This window comes from Paramisgurnus dabryanus, chromosome 2 (genome assembly GCF_030506205.2).
Source record: "Paramisgurnus dabryanus chromosome 2, PD_genome_1.1, whole genome shotgun sequence".
NCBI classification, from domain to species: domain Eukaryota; kingdom Metazoa; phylum Chordata; class Actinopteri; order Cypriniformes; family Cobitidae; genus Paramisgurnus; species Paramisgurnus dabryanus.
In genome coordinates this window covers 42275711-42300850 of record NC_133338.1, presented here as the reverse complement: position 1 = coordinate 42300850, position 25140 = coordinate 42275711, and the positions used below count along the sequence as shown (strand labels likewise).

The following is a 25140-nucleotide window of genomic DNA, read 5'->3' as shown; positions in this document are numbered from 1 at the left end:
GAGATAGGGAGAAAGGGAGGGTGTAGATCGAGAAGGGAGGTGGATGCTTTATCAATGTTGAGTGATTCTGTGGAGAGGTGGAGCCATTGCAGTTGGAGGGGAAAATAAAATTTGAGAGAGATACAGAGAGAGAGAGAGGAGTGAGAGGGGATGGGGAAGGATGCGGCAAACAGGGAGCGAGTGAGGGAATGAAAAGGGAAGGAGAGAAAGATGTGAAATGAGAATCACAGGAGGAGAGAGCTGGATAGGAATACTGAGAGGAGGCGAGGTGAAGGGATGGGTAAGTAAAAACAGACGCTATAGGGTGAGAAAAAGGGAAAAAGAGAGAGAGATGCAATGGCCCTTAAAATATAGTGTAAAAAAACAAGGTACAGTCTCAGGGAAGACAACCTTAAAACATGGCTGCTATAGGAAAGATGATTGTATCCACTTCGATCATAGCAATATTGCTGTATTTTGCAACAAAATGCACACAATATACCTCTGGGAAACCAAACAAATACACCATACATTCAATAATGTACCAAACAATGAGGGTCTACTGTGTGCTGTGTGTCTTAATCTCTAAATGTATGCTTATTATAACACATTTAGTCTTTTTTTCTTTCTTACCGACTGTACTTGTTAAATTAATATTACTTCATTTTAACATAGTCCGTCATCTAATTTCTTTGTTTAAATTTAATAGCTTCTTTCTAAGTTTACTCTGGACTGTCACTTAATTTCAATATTTGTAATACTATTTTACAACCACACAGCATGCCAATAATCCATAATCATATTTAAATCACAGAAAGAGAGAGAGAGAGAGAGAGAGAGAGAGAGAGAGAGAGAGAGAGAGAGAGAGAGAGACCCACAGTGAGAACGGTGACGGCATTGAGCGATTGCTGCTGCCAAACACACACACAAACACAGAGATTTGCTACATGGGAGCCAGTGTGTGTTTAGACATTGTGTGTTTAGATAGTGTTTGGTGGAGGAAGGATTCTGCCCAAGGACAGATGAGTGTCAGTTCAGTTTTTCCAGAAAAGGAAGAGATAAAAACAGAGAGAGAAAGTAATAAATAGCGGGGGATAATAAACAAGTGTAAAATCCTGTTATGAGCCCAAGCGGCTTGTGAGAGAGACTTGCCGTCCAAGCTGCTGACTGGCTTGCGGACACACACACACACACTGCAGTGAAGAGGGCAGGTCCCTCCCTCTCTACTGCAGACTAGGTTTAGCATTCAAAGCCACAACACTGTTCTCCATTATCAATTCATCACAGACATCTGTCTGGTAAACATCACATGCCCCACCCCTTCACACACTCATTCACATGCTTATACAGAGATCAATACATACTTACAGTTACAGAGTTTCCAACACACAAGTACACATTTTTACACATGCGCAAACACAGATGTTACTGCCGTCACGCATAACAGCTGTAAGCCAACATACATCCAGAGCGTGTCTAGTTAAAGGAATAATTCCATGTTTTTAAAAAGCAGTATATTTATGAAAAGACTATGGATGACGAAAACACATTTTGAATATTGTATATTTATCTACATGTATGCATTTGGCACAAGCTTTATTTCTGAGCGCAAACCATCATTTTAACGACTGAGGTGCAGTGGATATTAGCGCTGAAAAGGTGTGGTCTAGTTATTTTTGCGACTGACCTTATTATATATGCATTTCTAGTTTCGTGTTTCCCTTTCAGATGCAAAATTTATGGGAGGGGATTATTTGTGATTATTTATGGGAGGAGATTATTAATGATTCACACATTGTGATTTACTAATGTTTGCGCATGTGATATTACTGGAATTTGCGCCATTATATAACTTTTCTTAAATAATTGTGCACATGAAATGGCTGCAATTGTAGCTGATAAGAGGAGGTTTGGCAGGGACAGTACAAGGCAAAGGATTTTTTCCACATGTAATAGTTTATTTGTAATGCCAGAAGAACATATTATTCAAAAATACTGTTTGCCAAGCATGTAATTTTTTATTGTGAGAAGTCTCAGAATACCAAGCGTTTCAAAACTTCTTGTAAACCTTCATTTTTTTGTCCTCCTGTTCTTTTTATGGTACTTTGGCTTTGTTAGCTGGGATTTCACACCCCGAATTTTCATCTGAGATGTCTGTGGTGCTGCACTAAAGCGCATCGGACGTAAGTAAGGATCAGCTCTGCTTATTTGCGACCCTGAGCTAATTTGCGCTGCTCTTAGTACAGGTAGATTGTGTTGGTCATTATGGAAATCAGCTGTTGCGCCTGTGTTATTTAATTTGCACCTTTTTAGAAAAATAACTTACAGATTTTACCACTCCCATTGGCTTTTTTAGCCCCCCTGGCACTCGTTTGCCCCATTTAGTAAATCTGGCCCTTAGAGTGCGTACATTTTATCACTATGTGTGTTGCCTGGGGATTAAACCAACATGATCTCACAAAGTTCCGTGGGATAGTTTTTTGCTCATTTTTCCGTGGCATTCTCACGGATTGGTTACTCAACTTTTTCCTATTTTCAAACCATTGTCTCTTTGGTTTAGGGTTAGATTTGGTGTTTTGCGTTAATATGTCACTTGGTTTATACTATTTTTTCTGATGTATTCTTTTATATTTTCTAAACTTTAAACAATTGTACCCTGGCGTTGGGGTTAGAGTTGGGTTTGGGTAGGCATGTCATTTTACGTAAATCTAACCCTAAACCGAAGCGACAATGGTAAGAAAATAGTTAAGTTACCAATCCGTGTTGAATGCCACGGAAAAATAAGTAAAATATTTTGTGACTATGCTGCGGAAATTCGTGAGATCAAGTTGGATCAAACCTATGATCTTTTACACTACTAATGCAAATGCCCTGCCAGTTGAGCTACATAGAGACACCTCTTACTCTTACACGCATCTGTAATCTGCTGCACACATACACACACAGCCAAGGGCGTAGGAACCGGGGGGGATGGAGGGGACGTGTCCCCTCCAATATTGGAGACAGTCACATTTGTCCCCCCCCCAAAAAAAATTATACTGCGGGGGAGAAAAATATTTGACTCGCATGCTTTTATTTTGAAAGCGCAACACAGTGTCCTGTCACCGGCCCGCTCCGCTCCTTCAACGGCTAGTGGGGTCTGAAGCTGGTGACAGGTCGTCAGAGGTTAAGATAACTGCATCAGTTTAAGTGATTTCTTTATCACGGGGAAGAAGAAAGGAATGAGTCAATAATTTTGTACAGGAGGATAATTATATTTTCTGTCTAACGTTAGACCATGGATTAAAGTTCTCCATCGCGCGACGGATTAACGACAATTGCAAAATTCTTAAATTCACTTTTCATAAAGACGACTTGTATTCAAAGCCTGGAGTGGAGCCAAAGCAAGTTCTTTTCTTTAAGGTTACTGTAAGCGTTCTGAAATCACTTCGCTCAGGATCCACTCCGGGTTTTCTGACTGTAAAACTTTAAGCATGGACATACTTTTAATGCAGGAAGGCTCATATTGGAGGTCAGCGTAAAAGACAAATGGAGATTCACTTGGCTTGGGGAAGCCTTTTATTTCGTGGGATAAAAAAATCAAACAGCCAGCCGAGCCAGGTACATGTCTTTGCATTGTATGTCTTGGGCAGTATTTTGGGGGTAATTGATTTGTCCCGTACATAATCACTCGCGTCCTGTTTTTTGACTGATACGCTGATCTAACCAGTGACTGACACAGTTTTGTTAAAGTTCATGTGGCGCCACAGAGGCAGATGACATCCAAATCCTGTGAGAGCGATTCAAGAAAACATACAGAGGAGACTGCTATCGAAATACTTTGATGTCATCTGCCTGTCGGTTTCAGCACCGCTGTACGAAGTCGAACCAGCAGCAATGCTGATCACGACAACACATGAGAATGATCAGCTGTCATTCAATCACTGACCCCCTCAAGTGTACATTAAAAGGGATGATATAATACGATTTCATATTTTCTTTTTTAAAGTGGGTTATTTAGCCGTTTCGCCTCAATCTACTATGCTTCGAAAGCATTTTCAACTTTGCTTGGACATTTTCGTGCATGATTGTAATCTAAGTCTGTAATTTATGTGTGTTTTAATAATCTTATTTGTTAAAGTATATGATGTTGACTCGAAACTACAGCTTACAGAATCTATGTAAGATGTTTTTTTTAGTTTGTCACACGTAGATTAATATGAAGGGGAAGTGTTTTGTTTAAAGGACTGTGTTAAAAGTAACAAACTATTAATAAACCTACCATATGTTGTAGGCATAAAAGTTATAAATTAGGAGATTAGCTATCATTCTGACAAATGGCTTAAATCAATGTATATTCACAGAAAACCATATATATATATACCTCAGGAGACTTCAATATGGCATTAATGGCAAAAAATGCATCTCAAAATGCATCAGATTGGAATTTTTAAAATTTTCTTTGCGGGGGAGCATGCCCCCAGACCCCCCTAGAAGGGTATCCTTCTCACCATTTTCACCCCTAACCCATTTTCATGCCTGAATAAAGTATGTTGGTGAATGTTTTGCACTGTAGTTCATTTAAGACATATTTCTGTTCAAGCTATTAACGGATCTGTCAGGTTTCCGATATGTGTCCCCCCCAATGTTAAACTTATTCCTACGCCCCTGCACACAGCAGCACAAATATGAATCAGCACAACACCACACATTGGTAAGCAGTGACAGAAGTGACCAGCAGTGTGACATGCTTTATCTTCTAATCTGGATTTAACTTGTGCTGTCTTGTTTCTTTCTCAAAAGTTCATCGTGCACACCCTGTACCTGTAGACATTCTTGCCCTGAGGCCAAACACACACAGCTTTTGCTCTTTCACCTCAAATACCTCAAAGTTGTCTGGACCCTCAGTGGTGATCAAACAGTCTTCCTTTAAAAGCGGGAGGGAGAGGAAGGAAGGGGCAGATGAAGTGTACTAGCAAACATTGAAACACTGCCTCAGTCATTAAAAAAAACACAGCACGGGGCAATGTGAGGTCAAACATACACTCTATACCACAAGGTTACTTGTGTAAACACACTGCAATACTGCATACACAAAAGTACTAGTCACATTTACTAAAGAAAACATCTGTCGAAACTCATGCATGTCTAACAACTTTTATCTCAGTGAAATGTTCAAAATTGAATCAATGATTAACAGTTTCATGGACCACAACATTTTTGATAATTTTCCTAGGTATACAAGCTATGTGTGTATTTTACTCTCAGGATATTTCATGAAATTTCAAGGTATTATGTTCCACATAGGATACAGACTTAAATTTTTGAGTCAGTGGCCTTCATCTGAACTCAAGTGAAGATGAAACAGAACACAAAAACGATCATTAATACAAGATCTCGATTACTTTCTCATACCTCATTACACTATCTAAAAGCAAAGAAATTCCTAAATCAAATGACTCCGAACTACAGAGTAATGAGCATCATTTAATGAAGGTCAAAGACATCACTCAAAAGTGAATATCAGACAAAGTTATTTTAAAGTGAAAGTGCTTATAATCCCTGATCTTTTAACCATCCCACTGATTTCTGCACTGCTTACTGCTTATGAAGATAAATCTTCTGTATCCAACCAAGAAAAACATTATTTTATTGCATGTATAGGTTCATAGAGTAAATGTTTTACTGTTTAATTTTTGCTAAAAAAAAAAACAAGACTACACCGTTTCATACAGTGCCGGCTTGTGACTGCTCTTCCGAGGGGCGCAAATTCTAAATATGTATTCAGAGTGTCATGTGTGTTGCTCGCGTTTTCAAAATATGTGTTTGTTGCGTCATTTAAACCATGTGCATCTCTCGTGTTTGGTCAAAATAAGTGATTGCTGCTGCACACGTCAAAACCATTTATGATAAAAGAGACCCTTTCATAAACCCTTTAGACGCGTCTGCATCGGGCACTTATTTTGAGAAAACACGTGATGCAGCACATGGGTTCACTGGACACGCCAAACACATATTTTGGAAGCTAGAACCGCACAAATGACGGCTACATACATGTTGTGACGAACTTTGCATCGCGCGCCCTTGAAAAGTCACTGGTTTAATAGCACTTTCTATTGTGATATCTTACTCTGTGAAGTGACAACATAGATTTCTGAACAAAAGTTTCTGAGTAGCATAGTTATCAAATATACGACTTAAAGCTGGGTGCACACACTAAAGGTTCAGCCAGAATTTACCATGATTTACCCCTCCTGAGAATATGAGAGAACATCAGGTCCTGGACCTCGATCTGTTCCAATGTTCGACTCAGATTATCATGTAATGTGTTGGGGCTGTACCGATCATGTTTAACATTTAGGAAATTAGGATGATAACATCATACTTTCACAACAGCCAATGAAAGAGAAAGGTGAATAACAGACCTTTTGAAATAGCGACTGCAAAACAAGCTACTGTGAGGGTCCGGACAGCAGAGCCAGAGAAAATGCTTGTGAAAACAAGTGTAATAAGTGTGAAAACAAGAACTGAGGAGAAATCAGCTCGGTTTTAAACACTAAGTGAGTGTAGAAGGCTGCTAGCGTAATAGTTAGCAAATTTGAACAGTAAAAGTAATAATAAATGTGTCACAATGTCTAAATGTTTAAATCGGCTTCCTTGTGATGTGACGCAAAGCGCTCCCTCTGGCACTATAATCTTAATAATATCCTGTAGTGTGTGATGCCCAGTGTTGGGGAAAGTTACTTTTAAAAGTAATGCATTACAATATTGAGTTACTCCCCCAAAAAGTAACTAATTGTGTTACTTAGTTACTCTTTATGGAAAGTAATGCTTACGTTACTTTTGCGTTACTTTATCTTACTTGGCTGAGGCTTGATCTCTTTCAGGCCTTGCAGGTGTTTTTTATGATCGCAAAAATGTCAAGCCTGCCATGTCCGTTTCTGACTCAAACTGTTCCTGCCCGAGTTTGATTCCTGGCTTGTGGTCATTTGCCGATCCCATACCCTCTCTTCTCCCTGTACTTTCCTGTCCTCTTCTCTATCACTGTTTAAATAAAGGCAAAAATGGCCAAAAAATATAAATTTAAAAAAAGAAATATTTTAGTGTGAGCATGTTTAAGATTTTAGAGAAGATTCTCCTTACTGTGTGTGCTGCAAAGAGATTTCATAATTGGCCAGGATTTTTAAAAATCTTGTAGTTTGCACATGGCTTAAAGCTGCAATGTGAGACTTTTAGGTGCATTTAGCGATGAAACACCTCAGTCAACAGCTCACCCATAATTTTCAAATCGCATAGTGCAGCTATGGTAGCTGCAACAGGACAAACGTGTCATTGTAGTACTGAGACAGTGTAGTATCAAAACAGTTGGTCCGTTTAGGGCTAATGTAGAAACAAGACAGCACGAAATGCCGACTTCCATGAAAGGGGACCCGCGGTGTATGGAGATAAAAAACGGCTCATTCTAAGGTAATAAAAACAATACATTTCATTATGTAAGGTGATAATAAAGTTATGCATGTACCACTGATAATAAAGTTATGTATATTATATTGCATTTCTGTCAGATCCTTTAGAATCTAATGGATCTGACAGAAATGCAATATAAAGTATAGATCCTTCTAAAAGTCTACATTGCACCTTTAAGATGTATTCACAAAAGCAAAAAGTGTGACAACTAGCCTCAGTCTCCCCTAAACATAGAGAAACACAACAATACTCTGTTTAGTTTCAATCCTAGTCTGACTGATACAGTAACAGCTGGCTGTGACAATTTCACTGTATGACTACAGGGGGGTCGTTCTCTCTCTCTCTCTCTCTCTCTCTCTCTCTCTCTCTCTCTCTCTCTCTCTCTCTCTCTCTCTTTCTCTCTCTCTCTCTGAAAGTGACAGCTGGCTTCACAGCTGCAGTGAACCTATTGTTTTTCATCTGGTGCTAAAGTGAAAGAGTGTGACAAAAAGATGAGATCAGATCTGCTCTATCGTCTCTCTTTTTTCTCATACTTCTCACGGACCATGCACATCAAGGGTAAAAACTAAAATAATCCCTGTGTAATATCAGCAATTCAACCTTAAATCTGCTCAATATCTTTTTTCAACACTGTTTTTCTCTTAAGTCAACATCCAAAACCGACGTCTGACAACTTGGCCCACTCTCTGTCATGCATAATATATAAGATGAGATGAGATCAACTGCACCTGTCACAGAAACACTATTTTAAATTCTTTTTGGATGCCTAATTTGTTTTGGCTCTCTTTGATTTTACTCACGTATTCTGTTGCAGTTACAAATGAGTGAGTGCCAAATAGTTTTATTATGGCCCAAGCCTGGAGCTTTCAATTTCTTCCTCTAAAGTCTGAAATCAATGTACTTTACTTACAATAAATTACATTTTGCAAAAAAGGCCCTTTGGGTTTGTGCATTGTGTTTCTAGCATTTGTTCTCTGCAACTTAAGCAGTCAAAGCCAAAATCAGTACAGCATCTCTCCACATCTTACCCTATTCATTATTAAAGGGATAGTTCTTCCAAAAAAGAAAATTCTGTCATCATTTACTCACCCATATGTTGTTACAAACTGCTGAACACGGAGAAGATACTTTTAATCAAGCAGGAAACAGAAGCACCATTGACTTCCATAGTAGGAAAAATAGTACTATGGAAGTCAAAGGTGCTCAAAAACGGTTTGGTTACAGACATTGCTTAAAATATATTTCTTTGTGTTCAGCAGAACAAATAAATCAATACAGGTTTGTAACAACATGAGATGACAAAACAAATGATGACAGAATTTTCATTTTTCTGTGAACTCTTTCCCCACCAGCGTTTTTTATTTTTAAGGTACCGGCCAGCAGCAGCATTTTTTATGATTTTCATGAAAGTTTAATGCCTTCCAGAATATGTTCTTTAAATATATAGGCATACATCAAATGAAAGACCAGACCCTCTGCTTTAAAACAAAAAAACTTCATTGGTTCTCTTTTTATCACCTCTCAAGGTTTCTTCAAAAATCCAAAATTTGACCAAAAGGCTGAGGTAATTGAATTTTTGTGAAATACTTTTGATAGAGATCAGATTCAGAGAGATCATCAAAAAATGCACAGAGTTTGAACTATTTGACTTAAGGCAGTGCTTTTCAATCCTGGTCCTCGAGCAACCCCTCCCAAAATGTTTTAGATGTCTCCTTATTTACCACACCTGATTTAACTCATCAGCTTGTTAGGGAGACATGTTCACCATTTTGGAAGGAGAATCAGGTGTTTTAAATAAGAAGGCATCTAAAACTCTTTCCCAATCCTGGTGCTCGAGGAACAGGATTGGGAAGCACTGTCCTGAGGGAATACTTCTGGGTTTTATAAGTTGTGTAAGAGCGCCACCTGGTTGATAATAACGGAAATATGGATTGCCGTAAAAAACTCGTCATTGGCATGGAAAGAGTTAATCTAACCGGGTCTATGTACACCACAGAACCAAGACATGCTGTCATACAACCCAAATTGGTGACTTGCTCCACATACACTAAACTGAGTTTCAGACATTGCTGGAAGCGGTAAGTGAAGAACAGTTGTAAATGGATCCAGAGACAAGAACAGAGGGGATAAAATGGGTTTTACGGTACCTTTTAGTTCAGACCCAGAGTATGTTCAGAGCAGCTGTGCCAATCCACACTATCGTGCCCAATCCTGTAGTCTCTGTTCGACAGCATGAAATCAGATGTTGTATCATCAGTAAGAGCTGTCTGTATGTATCCATGATTTATCATCAAGAGACTGAATCTAGAGCAGTGGACATCTGGTCACAGATAGGGATTTGGGATAATTGCCTGCAGATTAATAATCCCACTCTATTGCAGGCGGCACAGAGCTGCATGAACATGGCAGATTACAACCCCTAACTGTCCATCCATCCGCTGGATTACAGACACACTCCCTATATGCTTCAACTGCAGTGCTACGATCCCCTCCTCTGCTCAGTGAACGCCAATAAAACCATTATTTTCTGCTTTAATCCTATTTTCAGACTTTCTTTCATCTTTTTATTTATATCACAGTCTTATTTCATTCTGCTCATTTCATTATTCTGTCTGTTCGTCTCTTTTTAAACTCTCCCATGCAGCGGCGGATTAGGGGATTGTAATTTCTGCTAAACTGCTCAGTTGATCTGATTGAGAACGAGGCGTGTTTTCTGCATGTGGACCAGGGGAGGTTTAAAGAGACATTTGGTTTGTTATTCAGCTCGCGCTATGATAGGATGGAGGAAGCGAGGCGGAGCAGCTCAAATCCTACATCAAAAGTCGCTGTGCAAACGAGGACGGCTGACCAGCTGCCAGAGATGGAAGCACAGGAGGATTTGTTTCTGGAAATGGTCTTTCAAGCAAAAACAGCTGACATAGCAGACCACAGTTAGCTGTGAATTGTGTTCATAAATTGATTATCTGAATAAATATTGTTTAAGGCATGGAAGTTTACCGCTTACAGAGGTCATGCAAAAGCTCAAAAGAGATTTAGTTCAGGAGCTTTTGGAGACCTCACTTAGGTTGCACAATCTTAGCTTTTTCTTAAAAAAAGGGCTGTACCCTTTTAAAAAGTACAGCTTTGCACTTAAAGTATTCATATTAGTACCTTAGAGGTACATACTGGCACCAAAGAGTGTATATTAATACCTCAAAGGTACATATTGGTACCAAATGTATACACATATTGTACCTAATGGTACATATTAGAAGCTTTTTAAAGCGCACTTACAGCTGGGGTTCATATTTTGACAATTTTTTCTAACATTGCAGAGGATAGGTAGCACAGAATACTAATCATATATAATATTTAAAAATGGGAATTAACAAGGACCCGCTGGACTATTCTCTGGTATTCTCCATAGATGTCTTTATGAAAACAGCTTTCCATACCCAACTACTTCCTTGAGAATCAATCTCTTAACTATCCAGATGTTAGACATGATTAAAATGTATGCTACCAAAAGCCCCTGGCACATTCATTGGGGTGATCTCAACTTCTCAGATGGTTTCCCAGTAGTTTGGTTATGTAAGAGGAACCCTGGACCTGTCCCCTCATCTCACACACTCACACATTTACATATACCAATACATAAACTGGTGATAAGTCTTATGTACCTGTCTTGGATATATATATATTGAGATTAAAAGAAAGATGTCTCTTTGAACAAAAGACATACTGTTTAGAAAGAGAGAAGACAAACACTGCATCTTCCCCCCTAAAAAACAAAGACACACGAGCCGGGCCGGGCACAGTACGATGCTTTCACACTAGTCAAACAAACCAGGCTTTGGGGGGGTTTGGTTTGGATAATGTGAGTGCACCCTAAGTTGGTTCAGAAGTTTGGTTACATTACCTAACAATATTTGGAAAGCTACACTTTTTAGGAATTTAACTTAATATTGTCTCTGCGTGTTAAGATGGGATTGGAGAAGCTATTTAACACAAAAATATTCTAACTATAACTACAGTAAATGCATTGCAACAAAATAAGCCTTTCCATAATAATACATAGGGGGTACTAAACCTTAAAAATGCTTGCTAAAATTGAAAGTAAACCCCATGATAACTGCCTGAAAGCACTGATTCCAGTTACAATATTACCCTGTGCAGCAGACCCATCAAGCAAATGTTATTAAGATTATACATGACAACAGCAATATTGTTAATCTTCATATAAATGTTTGATTGACATCAACACTAACAATGTTTGAAACCCAGCAGATGAAAATGCTTTTGGGACATAAGCCTATGTGTGCTCTGTTTCTGTGTCACACTTCCAGTAAGAACTGTGCTAATCAAAATGAAAGAATTGAGTTGATGTTACAAGACATGAAGCTGGGGAATTATAATGTTTGCCCCATACTGACACAAAACTGCTAAGGTTAACCGAAAACAGTCCATCACAACTAAAACTGCCAACTATCTCTCTCTGCTTTGTGATTTGGTTTAAAAAGTCTCGGCCAGTTTGGATTTTCTTCATAGCCTTCTTTTGACATAACACGTTCTGGTTATTCAATCATCTTAAAAGCTGTGTAAAAGCATCTTTTGTCTCAGCAAACCTGAAGAAACTGCCAAGCCTGCAGACTCAGAGTTGCCTTAAAATCATGATTTCATAATCTACACTGGGAAACAGAGAGAGAGGAGAAGAGCGAGGGGAAAATCTGATAGCACAAGCAGGTTTCATTATATCAGCATCCCTCATGACATCTCTCTTCCTTCTGGCTCTCACAATACGCTGACTGTCAATCATCTGCTGCTTCATGTGCAAAGTTCTCCACAGGCCTACGTGCTGTTAGCCAGCACTCGTGAAAATAACTGTAAATCAACAGTATGCTTGCTTCTTGCCTTTACAATGCAAAAAAAAAATATTTTCAGTATTAGTATTCAGTTAAAAATCCACCTAATCATTATTTCTATACTGTATTCTTAAAAAAAGTCTTACATTTAACTTTCGTGCATGTAATGTAAAGCCATGTGGCCAAATGTTTTGAAAATGACACAAATATTAATTTTAACAAAGTCTGCTGTTTCAGGTGCAAAAACATCCCCCGAGAGCAACTTCTCCTAACCATCCAAGAAGAGTTTGGTGATGAATGCCTTTTCCAGCATGATGGAGCACAAAGGCAAAAATGATAACTTAGTGGATAGGGGAACAAAACATTGAAATTTTGGGTCCATGGTTAGGAAACCCCCCAGAACTTAATCTTATTGAGAACTTGTGGTCAAGACGCGGGTGGACAAACAAAATCCCACAAATTCTGACAAACACCAAGCATGGATGCTGCCATCGTTCAGGATTGACAGCATGCCAGGGCAAATTGCAGAGGTCCTGAACAAGAAGGGTCAACATTGCAAATTATTGACTCATTTGCATAAACTTATTGTCAGTTTATTAATAATTAGTAGTTATTAGTATTTATCAATAAAAGCATTTGACACTTATAAAATAAATGCTTGTAATTATACTTCAGTATACCATAGTAAAATCTGACAAAAAGATCTAAAAACAATGAAGCAGCAGAGTTTGTGAAAATGAATATTTGTGTCACGGCTGTTTATCCAAAACAACTTACAGTGCATTGCAAGATATGCATTTTTTAATAGCATGTGTGCTCCCTGGATTCATACCCATGACCATTTCACCAAACATTTTTTGATTAAAGCTGCAATCCGTAACTTTTTTTAATGAAAATAAACAAAAATCCACCATTGAGCAAGTACCAAAAGATCTGCCCTGCAATTTTATGTTTCAAACAGAGATGGCGACATAGAGGTAAAAAAAAACAGTGATACAAATTTAACTTGTTTTAAAGGTGTAATGTGGTGGGTTTAGTGGCATCTAGTGGGGAGGTTGTGACTTGCAACCAACCTCAATTTCAAAACGCAAAGAGAAGCTACAGTAGCTGCCACAGGACAAACATGTCGTCTGAGACAAAGTAGAGACGAAAAGCACTGTGAAGAACAGTTTGTCTGTTTATGGCTACTGTAGAAACATGACTTCTTCCATGTAAGGAGACCCGCGGTATATGTAAATAAAAATGGCTCATTCTAAGGTAATAAAAACAATACAGTTCATTATGTAAGGTCTTTTATACACCACTGATAACATAGTTATGTATATTATATTGCATTTCTGTCAAGAGATCCTTCTAAAAGTTACACATTGCACCATTAAGGCTAAAAATAAGACAAAAACTGATTAGTCAATTTATGTTTGCAGTGAATTCTCTTACAAAAAACAACAACAAACACCCAAACCTCAAAAACAGCAATTAAAACTTTGCTATAGAGATTTATCGACCTATAAAAATAATCGCCAGCAGCACACACCAAACAAACTTTCCAAGTTGCATCTGACAAAAAACTAAATGGAAATGGACAGAACTTAAGCATTAATTTAAACTATATTTATTATCATATTCTGGTCACTGAGACTTTAGTGGCATTGACTAAAAATCTGATTCAAGCTAAGTTTACCTGTTCAACACTCACCTGGATTACAGATCAGGACCACCTGACCTATTCCTGAAGGACAAAGGAAAATAGAAAAAGAAAATGAATCTGGTCTACTTTGTGCTGTTTTGCTGGAACAGAAAGTGAAGGTGCAAGAGAACATGAGAACATTTAGGGGGCTTTAAAGGAGAAAAAGAGTAGTGGGGGAGAAAAGGGGTGGAGAAAAGAGGGAATGGCGAGAGACCCCCTTCTTTTCCCTGTCTTTAAACTCATGATGGACTTTGTGAAACCCTGTGGAACAGGATTTGAAGGAAGGACACGCCTACTTTTCCCTGGGATCTCTGCCTCCAGCCTGTTTCAATTCCGTTTCTTTCACTACATCTACTGGAGCCATTTCAATATTGTGGGGAGATTAGTGGGAAGGGGGTTGAGGCCTCCTAAAGCTCCTAGTCACGCTGAGGTTATTGAAGAGATGAATAAAAACAATATGGAGGACTAGACCGAAACTAGTTATAGAGAAGAAAACTCTAGTGTTACTGTTGCAGCGAAATTAATAATTGATCCCTGCCTTCATACATCTAGAGTCATTCGCATTCCTAACACGAAGGAGGCTGCAGTTCTGTAGCTTTAAGGCTTTAAATAATATTGTTTAAACTGGGGGTGTCATGCAAAAGGCAAAACCATAGACATTCAAACAGAACAAAATAAACATGCACTTTAAGCAGAAACAGATGAGTGCAGCGAAGATGGAGAGATGATGGATGAGAAGTGGGTTTTATAGGCACGCTGAGATATGATGCTCATGAGGTACCGAAAGCAGTCAGAAAAATCTGTTTGTGTTAAATGATGATACCCAAGCATCGAAGCCAAAACCTAGACCTCAAATTCACACACTCATGCAAACCTCAGTCGCATAAACATGCCTATGGAGCACTGGAAAAGATTCACAAAACCACAAACAGATCTCTGGCACAAAGGTCCATTTACAAATGCAGCAGGACAAAAATGATCTCAGAGTTAGTGAATTATGGTTCATTGGGGAATCGGCTGATATAGTGCTCTGGTCCAAAAATTCACATTAAGATGCTGTCCTTTTTCTAGCTTAAAGGTAGGGTAACACATTTGATCCTGAAACATTTTTAGTTATGCTGGTTAAAAGTCTCCTCACATCCTGATAGCAATCGCTATGTTAAGTTGTTTAAATGTATTTGTAGAAATTTATGTCATCTGTGAAAGGCGTAGGACCAAAAAATGTTCAACCAATCATAGATCTCGGTCCGAACGGACGTTGCCTTTTTTGTCCCTTATCCGTAAGCGTATAAATCAAATGTTTAACTCTAAGGGAGCTGGAAAATTACTATATTTTCAAAAAAGTGGAGTGTCCCTTTCAATGCAAATGAGCTACTGCTTTTGGTTAAAAATAGACCTGATTCCAGTGAATACAGTCTGGGACAATAGTATTTTTAGCTACAACATGCTAACAAACACATTTATAAAAGCTTTTGGGTAAAGTTAACCAATCAGCCAGTGGCTATGGGTGGGGCTTTGTAAGTGTGAGATCACATTAACAAGATAATCAAAACAGCATGTCCAATGAGACTGCTCTCGTTTAATAGTGATTAAAAAACAAGGAGTGGGTGTTTTTTTATTGTAGCGTGGTTGTGTTCACCCACTGCCAACACACATTTATGTGCAAACACCTTGTAATTTTGCATAAAATTGACCCTTTAATGCACACTATTCTCAGCCACAGAAAGCATATGGTGAATTTCATTTAAGTGGGACATTTGTGTAGATTATATGTTGAACACAGGAGCAGTTGGTCAAATTGAAGAGATCCAGGGTAAGTCAATGGAACCGGGCACAGTCAGTAGAACTAGACGGCTTTACACTTTCCTGCAACGGCACCTGGCCCTTCAATCAGCCTCTCAGCATCTCAACAGGCAGGAAGAAACAGAGAAACATGAGAGGAGAAGATAAAGAGATGAATAAACCCAGTGAAAGAATGTCTGTCATTTGAGAGGATTAGATCCGCTTTGGAGTTAAAGCTAAAACGTTTCATTCTCATATAGCCACTGCTTTATTTCCCCTCTCGCACTGCCTTTAAAATCAGATGACAACTTCTCTTAAGCGAATCCTGATTTTAAACATTATGTGGTGGAGACCCCACAAAGTCTTAAAAATAAAGGTGGTACACAATACCTAGAAGAACCATTTTTGGCTCCATTGTTCCATACGGACCTTTAACCTTTACTTTTTCTTTAGTAAGAACCTTTGACTGTATCGTTCTTTGGGGAATCAAAAATTGTTCCACCATTTGTAACCTTTTGAGTCACTCACATCTGGTTGTTTAAAGAGCTGCACCTTGGACAGCGCTTGCTGTAGATCTTTGTCTTAACTTTAAAGCTTTTGACAATTAAAAAATAAGTAGAAAAATAATGAGGTGAGCCTAATCTCGTCTTCCTTGTAATGTTATTGGTACTAGCACCATACTGTATGCATGCTTGAAGACACAAGCCTTTTAATCTGTACACAAACATAATACTTCTGTGTGTTATCTTGAATCAGCCTTGCAACCCTCATGTCAGACTATAAAATAGTGCTAAGCAACAATTCCCATACCAATTTTAACACATTATCCCGCAACGACGCTCTCACAGGCATTTAATCCCTTAAAAGGAAGGAAAAACTCAATCCCACTGTATTCAACCTGCGTATCCTGCTGAGGCAAATACTTTCTCTCTTTCTATTTTTCTTACTACTGTAAAGAGCAATGTAGACATCATAAGCTCTTTCAGTAAAAGAAGGGCTTCTCTCCAAAGCCGGGGGCCAGCAAGTGCAGTCTGCTGTCCCTCCAATTTCTCTGTGCTCTTTGTAAACTTGTCTAAGAGACGTAGTCGTGGGAGCTTTTACAAGTGTAGGAGGATGAAGAATCCATCAGTTACGCCATAGGCTTAATTATGCCAAGGTTTAAAATAAAACCATAACAAAATGAAAAAACATTAGACATAGGCAGAAAGAGAAAGATCACCCAGAGTTCAACCCAGTGACAAATAGCCCTCTTCTTCCCTCTAGTGGTTGTAAATGGAACTGCAGGAATTGTTATAAGTGGAGAAATATTTACTGGAGTTAAATAACTGGATCCTTTTAGTTTAACTTTCAATTCCTAAAAACTTCCTCAGTTAGTGAGTCTATAATTTAACATCCTTTAAAAGCATATGGTGTTATGTGTGCTGGAGTGCAAAGAGTACAAAGCTCTTTTTATGAAACAGATGCTTGTAATGCAGTTATTAATGCATTATTTATTAATATGTTATTTATCTGAAAGAGACACAGCTAGCTATTTTACATTTTTTAACAATTTTTTTTACGTTTTAACACAAAAAGCTAACTATATGCACAATAATTGGCTTAAGCCACAGCATGGTTTTGAGCGTTCTTTCATAGAAAGCCCAAAAACAAGGAGTTACTATTCAGATGAAGATAGATACAACAATTTTACTGAGCATTTACTAAAGACAAGATTCATCCATTAATGAATGCTGTCATTCACATCCCATGATTCAGTCTCTGTCACGATCACAAACCCGAGGATTTCATACAGCCAGAAAAACCATCACTAACATCTAAATACTGACCTTTAGATAGACAACACTGCAAGTATTTTTCCAGAAGCCTGACAAACATCCATTTACTACAGCAATGAGGAGGTCACAAATAAGACTCAAGAATGCAACTTGAAATAAATAAAACAAAACAACACAGTGGAACATTTAAAAATTTCTGATTGAGGTCATTTAAAGAAATGTATACAGGTTGTAACAACATGAGAGTGTGTAAATGATGAGAGAATTTTCATTTTTGGGTGAACCCCATTTTTAAAGTGTTGAACATTAGTAAGGGATACCACAATGGAAAAAACTATCTGGAGGGCTACTTTTATATATATAGTCTACTCAGAACTTTATTGCTTTACTTGTAGATTTTATTTTATTTTACATTTTTATATGTTTTATCATTGTTTAAAAATTTTAATATACATAAAAGCTTGCCAAGCTAATATAAAAAAATAATATAATAAAAAAATATTTAAATTAAGTCTATTAGTAGGATGTGCTTTGGCGGGCATTTCACAGACTCTGTGCGGGCAACCTGGTACCCGCGGCGGGCACTTTGTTAGAGACCACTGCTTCAGAGTGTATCTGTTAACCCCGCCCCCTTCACAGACCGACAGATAATAGGCAATACTGAACACTGTCAGAAAAAAAGGTTTAAAATTGTACCTTTTCTGTCACTGGGATGGTACCCTCAAAGGTTCAGTTTTGTACCTTTTATGGCAATACAACACATTAAATGTTGTACCTTTTGGGGTACATTATTATACTTTAAGGACCTATTGTGTACCTTTTAAGGACCAATTTTGTACCAAATAAATGTTAGTGGTACAAAACATTTAACTGTACCTTTAAAGGTACAAAATAGGTCCTTAAGGTATAATTTTGTACCCCAAAAAGTACAACATTTCAATGTGTTGTATACCCATACAAGGTACAAAACTGAACCTTATAGGGTACCACCCCAGTAACAGAAAAGGTCCAGTTTTAAACCTTTTGTTCTGACAGTGAGGAAACAACAAATCAAAGACAAATAACCAGTAACTCATCACTCAACACCTAACCTACAATCACCTCTAACTCTAACAAATCTAAACCAGCCACACAAATGACAGCCAATTAACTAATGATCAAACACAATAAACATACAAAACTACAACATTTGTTTTCATTGCATTCATTGAATATATGTGTGTGCGTGCATGCATGCGCGTGTATGTAGTTGGGTTCAGCACGTCATCTTAGAAAGCCAAAGCTGCAACCCAGCTTGAATCCAAATACTGCAGAATCAGATGCACAAAAAAGTGATAAATACACACACACACAAAACAAAAAATGCATGTCTCAATTCTATAAGCAAATGCACTAACCTGATCACAAGAATAAAAGATGCGTCTAAAACAAGATTGTGAGATTGTTACAGTCCAAATGTACTAAACACATACAGAGACTGAGGCCTGCACACACACATACATAGACTTATAAAGGACACACAAGGTTGGAGAGAGAGAGAGAGAGAGAGAGAGAGAGAGAGAGAGAGAGAGAGAGAGAGAGAGAGAGAGAGAGAGAGAGAGAGAGAGAGAGAGAGAGAGAGAGAGAGAGAGAGAGAGAGAGAGAGAGAGAGAGAGAGAGAGAGAGAGAGAGAGAGAGAGAGAGAGAGGAGGAGGAGTTAAGCACATTTTGTGCAGCCTCCTTCAGACTTACACACAGAGGTGGGGTGACTCTTTGACTGATCTATGCATAGTCTCCCAGCTGGCCTGTCTTTCAGTTAAGCACTGGGCTGATCTGTTCTTCAGCACATAAAGATGCCACTATCTCCACTCTCAAATGCCTATAAACTCGATTAAGTCTGTCAGCAACTCTCAGTCCTCCTATATACGTCCTTCACCCTCTTTCAACTCCCTCTCTCAAATCCCTTCAACAGCCCACCACAACCCGTGGACCAAACCCATCATATTCATTTAACCCATTATGAAGTATCATTATTCAGCCTGTCAAAATAAGTGTTCTACTTCAGATTTATTTATTATCTTGATCTTTCACTAACCTTACATTACACATAGACGTATTGATTTTTGGAGATTATAACTTGAGCCATAAATGTTCACTTGTTGATGGGAAACTGACATTTGAGCCTTATCTGGAGCACTGAGACATGTGAGTTCAATTACTATGTATTTGTTTATCTTGAGTCTGTCCTGAGCGAGACTGAGTCAAACATCAACTCCAATAACTGAGAGTGAACAGGAGAGCACACACAATTCATTACTGAATCAACCTGGTATAGACGTATCTTTTTATGAAAATGACTCGCATCACCTTTAAATGAGCATAATGTTTAAGAAACAAATTAATTTTGCATTTGCAACAAACTGCATAGTCAAACTGCACAGTGCATACTGAGCACACTGAGTGATGCTGTAAAGACTGTACTGTGTGTGTGTGTGTGTGTCGGCCTGAACTGGCCAGAGGGCATACTGACAACGACTTGACTTTCCCATACACCCACTCACATAACCCTCTGTCACCACCATTAAATCTGTCACTCGGTCAGCGTGCGTATATGGGTGGGTGTGTAAAGAGTCAGAGATTCCACAATAAGGATAGAACTGAGACACATACAAGAATGACACATAAACAAACACACACATGCATACCGATCACTTTGTTTACAATGAAAAAATAAAGAAACTGATTAAACAGAAGATATGGTAAGAATGTGTTCTGTTTCTTCTAAATGTGCCATCTACATTCTTGTCTAAATAATCTTTCAAGCAAACATCAATTCACTCCACAAAGTGATTTAAAGGAGACAAAAGAAAATCAGACTTTTTCCATGTTTAAGTGCTATAATTGGGTCCCCAGTGCTTCTATCAACTTCAAAAATGTGATAAAGAACAACCCAGTTACTTAGTTTAGTAAACCATTCTCTGCAAACATGTGAAAAAATAGGTCATTGAAATTTGTCTCCCTTTGTGAAGTCAGAAGGGGATAATACCGCCCCTTAATTTGCTATCCAACCACGGCTCATTTAGTGCAGAGATCAGCTGTGGCACATTTTTGCTCACACCTATAGTACAATTTTAACATGCTATAATAAATTATCTATGATTTGACTATCATGATGATTTATGATATTTTAAGCTACGTAGTCTGGGGACATCTTAAAAACATCTTGTGAAATGTCCTTTTTAAGATTCAATGAACATCTTTTATAAACTGTAGTAAAATGATTTACATTTTTTGAAACATTAGCACTGTCCTATTGATCTACTGTAAGCTATTATAACCATCTGATGTGTTCCTAACCCAGCCATCATAATCTCATGGCAATCTGTACATATTTTACAAGGTGGCTAATTTGAACACTGTGAAAAAATTCCTTGTTGCACTTACATTTTTAAGTTTAATCAACTTAAATGTACTATTTATTTTAACTTTCTTAGTGAGGAGTTGCTATTAACTATAACAATAAAGTTGAAATAATTTGAGCTAATTCAATTTTATAAATTATAGCAACTCCTCACTAGTCAAGAAAGCTGAAATTAATTGTAATTTCAAATTGATTAAACCTTAAATTTTAAGTGCAACAAGGAATTTTTACAGTGTATACATTTCTACAATCAGTTTTTACGTTTTTTGTACAATTTGCTTTCGCCCCTGTGACGTTTGGTATCATTAATGTTTTTGTTTTCATACAAATAAGCCACCTTGTAATATAACTACAAATTTCAGTGACAACAGGAAAGATACTGGATATGACAAGATTGAACACTGCTTTTACTATAGAGCAGTGATTCTCAAACTGGGCCACCTAGGGGCCCTGCAATGGTGCCATGGGGGCCCCAGTTTAATGACATTCAATAAAATAAAATAATTTGTCATAAATTCTGTGTAATTAAACCTCAGAAAACTAAGGCTACTAAGCAACAGCACTACGTTGTATAATTTAATGGCCTGGTTTCACAGACAAAGTTTAGCTAAATATCCCTTAGAAAAAGACATTAGCCTACTGGTGTGTATATTCAGACAAATCAATGACACTTGCATATTTTATTTTCAGTTGAGACAGCTCCAACATGTGTCTTAGTCTAGGACTAGCATTAAGCCTTGTCTGTGAAACCGGGGGAATATGTTTTGGAATGTTTTATGTCATAAATTTTCTTTGAGGGGGCCATAAAGGGATGCACCGTACACAAGGGGGGCCGCACGGCGAAAAAGTTTGAGAACCACTGCGAAGACAATGCAACGCTCAATATGATCACTCTGGCCCACCTTCCAGTTAAAAGAACCAATCATAAAATAAATAAAGATTGACGGTTATCTGGGGAAGGGGCTATGCAAAGAGTCGCTTAACAGTGGCCAACCTGTGCATATGCGCAGTAGCCTCAAAACGACCCTGAGAAAGGTATTTTTAGAGCGATTTGAGCTTATAAAAACCAAAGTTATTGTACAGCTGATGTCAGGTGTATGGTAGGTCAGAAATATTTTGATTTTAGCACGTGATATCAGTGTTTCCCCATTCAAGTAGATAGCACTACAGTCTTGCATGACTTAAATAACTGCACGGAGGCATTGCAAACATGGCCGCCTAGTGATGCGTTGCAAACTTTTGGTTGAATCCAGCAGAGCAACTGACCACACATCATTTAAGAAGTTTGCTGGCAATGGTCCATCTCCGTCCCCTTGCAGCAAAGTAAAATATATTGTAAATGGTGCAATACTCTAGATGGGTTAACCACCACAAAAGAATGGAGTTGTGGCTTCACTGTACCTTTGGGAAGTGTGTGTGGTCGGCGAAAAGGTCCTAATGTATGCCTGTAGCATCCAAGTACGCCAGAACACATAACCAGCACAAAGATTCAAACTTAAACATTGGCGAAGTAGTAAGACAAAAAAAACAATTACAAAAAAATGTAAAAAATGAACTGTGACACGTTGATATTGGCACCAACCCAGCTCTAGAGCTATCTGCAGTCAGTCTAAATCTCCAGTGTGTGTTAAAAACCTTTCCATAGTGTCCTAGCACTGGTCTGGGTGGTCAGCGCTTCTCTCCTAACCCTGCAAATAACTCAACACAAACACAAAACTGATCTCAGATCAGCACTTAAATAAAGGGATTAATGGAAAAACCAACTCAGTGCCCCTCAAGCCTTTTGGAGAATGTAAACAAAGTGAAAAAATCTGATTGCCTTTATATGAAAACAAAATACCCATAATTTATTGCAGACCAGACGGAGAGTGACGACTTCAGATGCTCTGCAGGGTTCATTTACCACTGTGTAAATTTAGGTAACAATCCAATGAAGAAGGCTTATGTTTGAGAAAATGAAATCGAACAATGTCTTGCACTAGTCTGCAGCCAGGGAGGGAAAAAAGGAGGTGTGGGAGAAATATGGACAGAACGCTATTGCTCTGGAATGGACGCCTAACTGAGATAACTATCAATTTTGTGAGAATGGAGCAATGTGTTGTTGTCTGTTGGCAAGAGGGGGTAAGGACAGATGGACAGAGAGTTGTATTGGAAAAGGTTACTATGAATTAATAAGAACATGGGAAGTGGAAAACATCTGCTGAGTATTACGAGTGGTCGGGGGACGCCCATGCACCTCTCGCTCCTTGGCGTCTCTCAAACACGCGTGCAAAAAGACACACTCGCACTTGCACAATCCACACGGCACTCATTTCCTGCCTGGAAAGTGAGGCCAGGCCGTCAGCACCATTTTTGGTCTCTCGTCCCATACCTTCACCCCCATCCCCCTATATTGGAGAACTTTTAGTGGAACGCAAAAAGATATAGAGAGAAGAGCACGAAGGGGAGCATGCATAAAATATGGACACTTGTTTAACCAGATACTTGGTATTTCCTAACTCGCTCTGAGGTTTGTAAAGCCAGAAGGAACAGCTTGGAACAAAATGGATAGGATGACATCATACTGAACTAGGGGAAGAGTGGCAAAGCTTAAAATGCTTTGCCGTGCATGATGATGTAATTAGATGCTGAGTGTTGAGCATCATGAGCATTTGGTTATACAATTAGACAATATTGTGGAGGCACAATATGCATTGATCTGTCATTCAAAACATGGTGTTACTGTTGGTCCTGTAGTTTAACTGGTAAAGCATTGTGTTAGCAGTGCAGTTGGTAATGAATTTAATTCCCATGGAGCACAAATACGGATAAAAATGTATACATTGAAAAAGAAAGAGTCCCTGATGCAAAATTTTAAATGTTTTGTTGTTTCTTAAACCAGGTGACTTCTCATCAAGCTTTCTTCCTGCTGACTTTCTATAAGTCACTCCATCTGTTTCCATGGAGATGATTGGCTGAGAGTGATGGAATTCCAACCAAAAGCAGATGATTCAGACAGTAAATCTGTCTTCCCATTTTGAGGATGTTTTTCTTATCTAAATCTACTAATCACGGTAACAGAAACCACAAATCTGTTCTAAGGCTTATACTGGGCACGTACTATTGAGTCTTGTCACCAGGCCTGGAAATTCGGCTAGCCCAGCATGCCCATGGAACGCATTCAGGATTTTAAAGCATGGCATTGAGGGTGCAGATCCCTCTCAGCAGATACTTCTAAATATAAACAACATTGACAATAACAAACATTGGGGTTAGTGCCGAGCTGTGTCTGCCAACTATGAGCTAATTGTGTTGAATGCAATGCACCTATTACCTCAGTATAACTTTAGGAATTCAAGAGCATTGACGACTGATAGCTCAGGGGGATTTACAGGGCCAAACCATCCTTGGTTATCACAACAACCTAAATAGACATTTAAACTGTTGAAAACCTTGGTATTCTCTGTAAGATGCCTTCAAAGCTTTGGCACAAATATCATAACTCAAAAAGGTAATGAAATGGTTTTAGACAACACAGCCTACTTTAAATAAAATAAACAAAACTCAGATCAGGCACATTTTACTTTCTTTCAGGTTAATTTGTCTGATTTGGGGGAAAATATAGAGGTGTTTAATTAAATGCATTTCTAGTCTCATACGTCTTAGCCCTTTCTACTTGTGGGCTGGGCGATATTAACCAAAATTCATATATGTCAAATATGTCATTTTGTGTTGAATGGCGACAAACTGTAAATATTTTCTACAAAGTGCAATAAATGTTTACATGCAAGTCAAAGCCTCATATGAGTTGGCACAATTATTAAAACAGCTAATGAAGGAAATAAAATTTAAAGACACGGTTTTCCTCCCTGTTTGAAAATATACAGCTGCACAAAATTCGAGCAGGTTGGAAAGCTTTAGTCTGACCTAAGTGTACATTTCTGGCAGAGCTTCTGTTGCAAAGAATGAGGGTCATATCAGCCCAAACCGATAGACTGTATTGTATCATCCTGTATCCAGATGGGAGAAAATAGTATATATATATATATATATATATATATATATATATATATATATATATATATATATATATATAGTTAATTTATATAAACTCAGGGTTTCCCGCAGAAAATTTGTTAGCTAAGGTGGTAGGGTTGTGCAGGTGGGCAGGCCGGGGGCGTGGGAATCAATGGGGCGGGGCGTATGCGTCATGATAAAAATATTTTTATTTAAAACAATCAAATAAAACTC

At 38.3% G+C, this 25140-nt stretch overlaps 1 protein-coding gene and 1 long non-coding RNA gene across 4 annotated transcripts in view; one reads left to right on the top strand and one right to left on the bottom strand.

The window, feature by feature from the left end:
• Positions 1–25140, bottom strand: part of nhsl2 (NHS-like 2) — an 83119-nt gene that overhangs the window by 40875 nt on the left and 17104 nt on the right. The window lies entirely within an intron of this gene.
• On the top strand, positions 139–24503 carry LOC135778653 (uncharacterized). Its single transcript, XR_010544603.1, has 3 exons — positions 139–280; positions 2098–2162; positions 23792–24503. It is a non-coding gene; the product is annotated as an uncharacterized lncRNA (long non-coding RNA).